We start from the raw sequence: 7,947 nt of genomic DNA on the forward strand, positions 1-7,947 counted from the left end.
ATTCGGTCCTATTGATTTAAGTATTCATCTCTGCATCACCAATGCAGCAGCCCGGACTCTCTCGGAATATTTTTCCAAAATATTCTTTGGCCTTTGTCCATATTTGTTTTCCTAAATACATGTCGGTATCGAACGTTTTATTGATTTTTTTTTAAATACAAAAATCCAGCTTGAGTTTGAATTGGCCGAAATGATCTGAAAATTAACGTCGAAAACAACAGATCTCGTCCTCATTTCGGTTTCTTCACCATGAAGTGGGTCAGAGGCTAGTCTGAGAGGAACCAGGTCACAGAAAAACCACATCAAAAACTGGCGGCAAGCGATAGCCACGCTTTAAGCTAAGCGCTCGACTTTCTCATGACAGAATTCACGTGCCGTGACATGCTCTTTCCATACCCTGAATGGATGACCCACTCAGGGAGCTGACGTATTTGTCTTTTCAAACTCTTTATCGAAGATAGGCAAGGTCTTTCACGTGCCATTTCAGTGTCGGATGGAATATCACGATGGGAAGTTCTTCCTTTTGTCCAAACCTAGTATTTAAAAATAAATTCGGCCGATTTGCTTGGTGCGGATGAGAAACAGCTGGCCGTCATCTCCGTTTCCACAAACTTTTCTTATACTTTTTGATCGGTAACAGCGAAATACATCTTGAGCTCAGTTTGTCTGAAAATTTATGTCGTGGGACTTTCTGAACATCCCTAAGTTTTACACAAACCGTTCAAGCGTTTTACGTGACGACTCCTCTGTTGTTTATCTAATGCAAGATGCTGCGGACTCTCTCAAGGGCCGTGACCTTGGGGACTTCCGGGTTCAGTGACCACGGCATCATCAGCCTTTTCCATCCTTTCGTTTATATTATGGATGAAAATCACTGTCATTTTGTTTTTCATTTTGCTTATATTAAGTCCCTAGTGTCTTTTTTCTTTTTCTTTTTTTCCTGGGAATAGAGTCTAAACTTTCTAATTTAAGCAAAGGAGTTTCTGAGCCTCTGGGGCAAAGATGTCATTCCACAGCCCTGGAGTTGGAAGCAGGAAGATGATTTGGTTCATTGATTTTTCTTCTGAGTCAATTTCTTTCTAGTTCTCTAGCGCCTGATCCCTATCTGCCAGGGGAGTAGTTAATAATTTTTTCTCATATCCTCTGGTTTTCAATTAATAAGTGCTCAGGTGATCAGATTTAAGGCAAGTCTTAAGTTTGCACAAGCCACTTCCATGAGCCCAAAGCTACAATTTATTCCAGGTAAAGTTACTGATAGTGTATAAAGATGGCAAAACTTGGTTAACATTATCATGAAATCATATAATTTTTAAACGTGGTTATTTCTACGAAAATAGATACAGTTTTTTTTATAGCTATGGAAATCCACTTTCGCCTTCACTTCTGTGTAGTATATATTTTTTAAACTGTTTGAGACAGCCAAGTGTTAAGTCACTGTCAAAGAAAAACAAAACAACGAACAAACAAACTCAACTTATTCACTTGGACCACTGTCTACCTGCTTTTCCTCCATTTCTCTGAGAGACATGAAGAGTGCAGGTCAGTTTTTAACCCCGAAACAGCTTTATAAAGCAGCGCGTGCATGCAGCAGGGGGTGCCCTGGGCCGCGTAGGTTCCGTCCCGACTTGTGAGCGTGCAGAGTTGGGGGGGCGTAGGGACAAAACATAGCAGAACATGTTCCTCTGCAGTGAGGACTCTGGAAAGCTCTATGCTCATCTCAGGGATGATGCTATGACTGAAGATTCTTCGATTGTTTGTTTTTGAGACTCCCTGTAGGAAATGCCTTCAGACTTTCTAACCCAAAATATTTCTTAAATCTGTCTATTTCTTTTCATCTCTACAGCTCACGTCCTGGTTTAGATGCTTGCCATCTCTTAAGCTCGTCCGTGGAAGCCTCTTCTCACCGCTTTTATGCCCAGTTTTTCTACTCCTTCGGTTAACGTTTTACTCTGTTGCTAGAGTGATCTTTTCTCTCTTAACCGTATCCTTCAGCGTGACGCCCAAGGCTTTCCACAATCCAGTCTTGTATTACTTTCCTAGCCTTTTCTTCCCTCTGTCCCATCCATATGTGTTATTTCCAGGCAGGTATTAAAACCCAGACTGACCCTACATCCCCATTCGCCTGAGACAGTCTAGGTTTACACCTGCTGTTGTGGGGCCCTGTCTCGTTTAACATTTTCAGCACTTTCAAAAGTGTCCCCGTTGGGATGATAAATTACATGGTCACTCCTTCGTATTTTTTAACAGCTTTATTGAGACATAATTACATATCATTAAGTTCTCCCATCTAAAGTGTACGATCCAGTGGTTTTAAGTATTTATACGGAGTTGTGAAATTTTAGAACATTGTCATCACCCCAAAAAGAAACTTTGGATCCATTAGCGGTCACATCTCATCTTCCGCCAATTCTCCCCAGCTTTAGGCAACCTGCTTTTGCCAATCTGCTTTTGCTCTCTACGGATTCGCCTATTCTGAATATTTAAAATAAATGTCGTTCAGTATGTGGTTTTGTGTATGTGGGCGTGGCTTCCTTCCCTTAGCATGATGTTTTTGATGTGTGTATCCTGTGTCAGTACTTCCTACCTTTCTACGACTGGATAATGTTCCCTCGTATGGGTTTAGCACGTTCGTTTATCCATCTATCAGTTGAAGGACATTCGGATAATGAATAAAGCTACTATGAGCATTAGTCTTTGTGTGGTTATACGTTTTAATTTCTCTCGGGTATGGTATATACTTATGAGTAGAATACCTTGGTCATCTGGTAACTCTACATGTCACATTTTGGGAAGACTGCAAAACTGTTTTCCATAGCAACTGCACCATTTACATTCCCACTAATGCATGAGGATTCCAATTTCTCCACATCCTCATCAACACTTGTTATTGTCTGTCTTTTTGATTATAGCCATCTTATATGCGAGGTAGTATCGCCCTGTGGTTTTGATTTGCATTTCTCTAACGAGTAACAATGTCAGGCATCTTTGCACATGCTCATTAGCCCTTCACTTATCTTCTTTAGAGAAACGTCTATTCAAATCCTTTGCCTGTTTTTAAATTGCGTCTTTTGTCTTTTAATTATTGAGTCATAAGAATTCTTTATATATTCTCAGTGTGAATCTCTTATCAGATATACGATTTGCAAATATTTTCTCCCAGTCTGTGGTTTGCCTTTTCACTATCTTGATTGCATTTTGAAGCACAAATGTTTTTCATTTTAATTTAGTCTGACTTACCAATTCTCTTCGATGGCTTGTGCTTTTGGCATCAATATCTAAGAAATCATTGCCTAAGCCAAGGTCACAGAGATTTACTCCTGAGTTTTCGTTGAAGAGTATTATATTTTAGATATTTCATCTAAGTCTACGATCCACTTTGAGTTACTTTTTGTGTATAGTGTGAAGTTAGGGATCCAAATTCATATTTTGCATGTGGATTTTCAGTCTTCAGACCATTTGTGGAAATGACTAATTTCCCTCTGTTACATTGTCTTTGCCTCCTACTTCTATGCATCTTTATAGTTTATTTATATTGTTACCTCAACCTAGAAAATTGTTTTATATCATTTTTTTCTTCCTATTGACATTTCACTAATTAATTCCTTCAAGGATACATTCAGATTTATCATGTCGATGAATAGTCCCTAACACCCACGCCGGATTATTGTTCCCTCCTTTGTGTTACCGTAAGTAGCATTTATTTTATATCTTGAATATGGCGTGTACTTCTTTGTCTTTTGATTAGCTGTGTGCACTGCTGTCCCTTCTATTGCCCTGTGTGCCCCTTATGGGAGGACTTTCGCGTGCTCTGGATGGATGATGCTATTTTGAGCCAAAGGGCAAACTCTGGAGGCCATTCCAAAGGAGGACAGCATGATGTTTAGACCGATGGTGGCGCTTTCGAAATAACTTCTCCAGATGCCTCCACCGAGGTGGACAGCATTTGAATAGACGAGTGAGGGCCAGTTCGTTGGTTTAAGAGCCTCATTATTTAGTTGTCACATCCTCCTCCCCCGCCTGGATATCTGCCCTTGACCAGGGTACTGGGGGACATAGCGCCAGCGTGGAAGTTATGACGGAGGGATGTCACGGGCTTCTGCTTGGCCCGTACCTCACCGCCTCCCCTGCTCACCTGTCACGGCGCCTTCCTCCCTGCTCTTCGGCCCATGAGCCCGGGTTTGGTGGCCGCAGTATTTGCTTCCCCGTGTTCCTTCCCCGTGAGACACCGGAACTGAGGCATCCTCTCTGGAAGGTCACCTTCAGAAAGCCATGCTGCCCACTCTGGGAAAGCACATGGCGTTTAGGCTTTTCCTTGGCATTAGCCGAGCTTAGCGGATCTGGCTCGTCTGTCGTTATGTAGGTTACATTAGAGCACAGGAAGTGGGTTGATGGAGGCAGCGGCTGGTGGTGGCAGATGTCTGAGGTGGTTGGTGCTAATAGACGTCGTGGCCTATATGACCTTGAGAAAATACGTCGCTCTTTTGCAGGCATGGGGGCTCTCCTGGTCCCCAGCTATCAGGCGAAGCCGGAGAGAGCTGGTGGTCAGGAAAACCGGGTTCAGCTCCAAGCCCGTGCTTGGCGCGTTAGGTGCTGAGATAGTGCAACCCACTGCGACCACGTTACCGGCTCTCAGTGTCACAGAGAGAGAGCTCACTTTGCACCACCGCCTACCGGGGGATTTAATCTGCAGTATAACCGAATCCCTAGAAAAGCCAGGCCTGGGCCTCCTATGGGTTTTTACTATATTTATTCCAAACCAAAGCCACAAAAACTAATAAGAATCTTTTGTAGATCATCGAAAGTAGAGTTAGTCAGGCGTTGGCACTGTATAATCATGTTCTTCTCAAGCTGTGTATATGGCGTCTGAGTATCCGCAAAGCAGCATTACAAAGAGGGGTGTCTGGGAATGAATGAACGGCAGCCGGATAACCCAAAAAACAATGAAAACGTCCAGCTCACAGAGTCACAAATGGGCGCTCTGCTGAAATGACTAACAACTCTTGCCAGATCAGCACATAGAAATCACAAGACACCGGCGCTCCTTTCGTGCGCTTAAATTCACATTTATTCAAATAAACAATTGTTCATTTGCATAAAAAACTAATTCTTATATGTTATAGCATCCATACGAGGCTTAATGTAGTCAAGGACTATATTCATTTAAATACCATAAATCTGTATCAGAATTAAAGATCCAATGCTCTCCATTGTCCACAGGTGGGAAGAATAATTGGAAAAGTATCAGATTATTTAGGATTCTACTGTTAGGCTAATTCACATAAGTTAGAAGACTCAAGTTGTTTAAAAACATGTAGTAAATAAAAGCCTAGGTGATTTTCACAAATCTTGCTATTTATCCAAATACGGCATGCCTAGCAAACCCTGATCTGAGAGGGAGTTCTCATATAATAACAGATTCATTTTGAAAATAAAACAGAAAATAATTCATGCATTTTCTATCCATTTAAACAGCGATTTTAATTTGTTTAGTCACATCAAGAAGGGCCTGTGCAGAGACATTAGGCATTTATGTACATAGCAAGACAGGCATATTCTGCTCATTAGGGCACTTTGCGAACCTCTATTATTTACCAACTGTCCAATATTATTTCACATCACTTGAACTTGTCCTCTAGAGCCAATGATGAATGGTCTGTATGAAGATGCCTGTGGGGGATAAGAACTGAGACTAGATGAGCGAGCCCCAAATGACGGGGTGCCACAAAATCACCTGGGGAGTATCTGTATTTTGACCGAGCTCACCCAGGTGATTTGGCACGCACCAATATTTGTGAAATACTGATTTAGGTGACTTATAAGGTCTTTTTCAACTCGAAGGTGATATGACCTTATAAAACAGAAGTATATATGTCTTGAAATATCACAAGTTATCAAAGCTCAAAGAAAATAAAACTTATTTGAAAGTCTCGTATAAAGAAAACCATTTTAGTGATTCTTCTGTATTCCTGGTTTTCTCCCCACTGACTTCCTGTCACCTTTCTCAGTCTGTATTTGTCCTATTTCCATGCGATTTCCATGTGTTACACAAAGTTTGAGGACATATGACGTAAGCTTTATGAAATGGTGCGGGGTTTTAGGGATCAGCTTCTCTGCTCTCCATGTATCAGCCCACCCTCTGACATGGGTTGAGGCTAACAACCCCTTAGAGCTAATTAGAAAATTTTCGGGAAACACAGAAGAGCTCCTTGCTTTAGAAAATATAGCTTTTCTCTTGCTCAGAACTGGTTACAGCCTCGGCAAACTGCGGGGGATTTGAAGCAGAGGCCTCGGGAGGCCGAGGAGCCCGAGCGAGCAGATGCAGCCTGTCCTGCTGAAGCCCAGGACCAACGAGATCTGGCTCCTCTCTTTGCTGCTTTCCAGAAGGCCGGAACCTGTTTTCTGTATTAGTGGAAATTAAATCTGTAAGACGTGACAGTGTAATTCCAGGAGGGAGGGTCGAATGCTACTTAAGAAAATATCCTTTTCCCAATTTAACCTTCTATTGCCCAGGCAAGAAAGATATAACCCCAATGAAGCTAACGATGCAGCTGGAGTGAAATTCTTTCACGAACGTTGGGGAAGAGAATATTCCATTTTGTAATGTCAAATGTGTCTTTGCCACATGAGTGAGCATTACGTGGCCTGGTGAGTAAGAAACAACTTTGCTGTTATTTTTTAAATTATCAGCATACGGAAACTCATGTCGATTTCCTGGCACAGAAAGAGAAATGGCCGATTCTAAATAGGCTATGGCTTTAGCATCGAATCACTCCCATGCTGTAAAACGATTAGCTCCCTGGCAGAACCAGAACACGATGTTTGCTTCGCTCTGATTGCATTTCTCTGAAGGCATTTGGGAATCTCTGATGACAGACATCTTTTATGCGGAAAGTCAAGGTCCCCCAAACGGAATCACGTGTGTGCGTGCATGCTAGCTAAGTTCGTTATCTTAGTTCTGGACCGATTAAACTTTTGAGAACGTTCGGTATAGAAAGGAAATAAGCCTAGCCTGTGGCTGCTTAAATACTGAATAGAGAAAACGGGATAATTTCAACCCGTGAAAGGAGAATGTGTATAACAAGGATGCTAGGCCGAGCGAAAGAACTGAAGTCCCCACTGCAGGCGGCCCACGTACCCAAAACACTACACAATTTTTTAGTGGACTCATAGCATGTGAAGTCTTAGAATGAAGGTGCTAGCATATGAAATAAAATTTCATAAATTTAAACCAATGAAGAATGACTTTGGAATGGAATAGTCAAACCTATTTAAAATATTTTAAATAAATAGATAGACCTGACTGTAAAAAAAATAGCTCCGTTAAAGAGAAAAACCATAGGCCCAAAATGGCATCATGTGTGCTAAAAGCTCATGATTCTAAATCTAAACTTAACACCCAACTAAATGGCAGTCTCCACCTCCACCAGAAAAGTAATCTCAATCAAGCCAGTCTGGAATTTTCCGGTCGACGCCAGTGAGGCAATCTGTCAGGGCCCTCTCCATTTCCCCCGTGGGAAGGAGAGGTGATCTGCATGATGAAATGCTTGCCTTTCCCTTCCCCCCAAAAGAAGATTCCCTGGTCAGAAAATAATCCTATTATTTTGCTAATAACTCCCTCGCTATACTCTTCTTCCTATTAAGACTCTTCCATTCCCTCTGAGTGTCCTTCTTGCGTTGGGGTGCTGCCGATTCACAAATCGCTTAATAAAGCAGATCAGATCTTCGAATGTACTCAGTTGAATGTTATTTTAGTTTGACAGATTTAATTATTCTTAAACAGACATGGGCCAGAACACATCGGACTAACTTCTGGGCTTTTTTTTAATCCAACGGCCCCCCTCTCCACACCTGGTTTAGAATCACTGCCAGGTGAGTGGAGGTTATTGACGGGAGGGTTGTACCTGTGTTTGGATGGGGCAGGAAACCAGGATGGGAGCTACTGGCCCA

Source organism: Pteropus medius, unplaced genomic scaffold (assembly GCF_902729225.1).
Source record: "Pteropus medius unplaced genomic scaffold, Ma_sr-lr_union100, whole genome shotgun sequence".
Lineage (NCBI taxonomy): Eukaryota > Metazoa > Chordata > Mammalia > Chiroptera > Pteropodidae > Pteropus > Pteropus medius.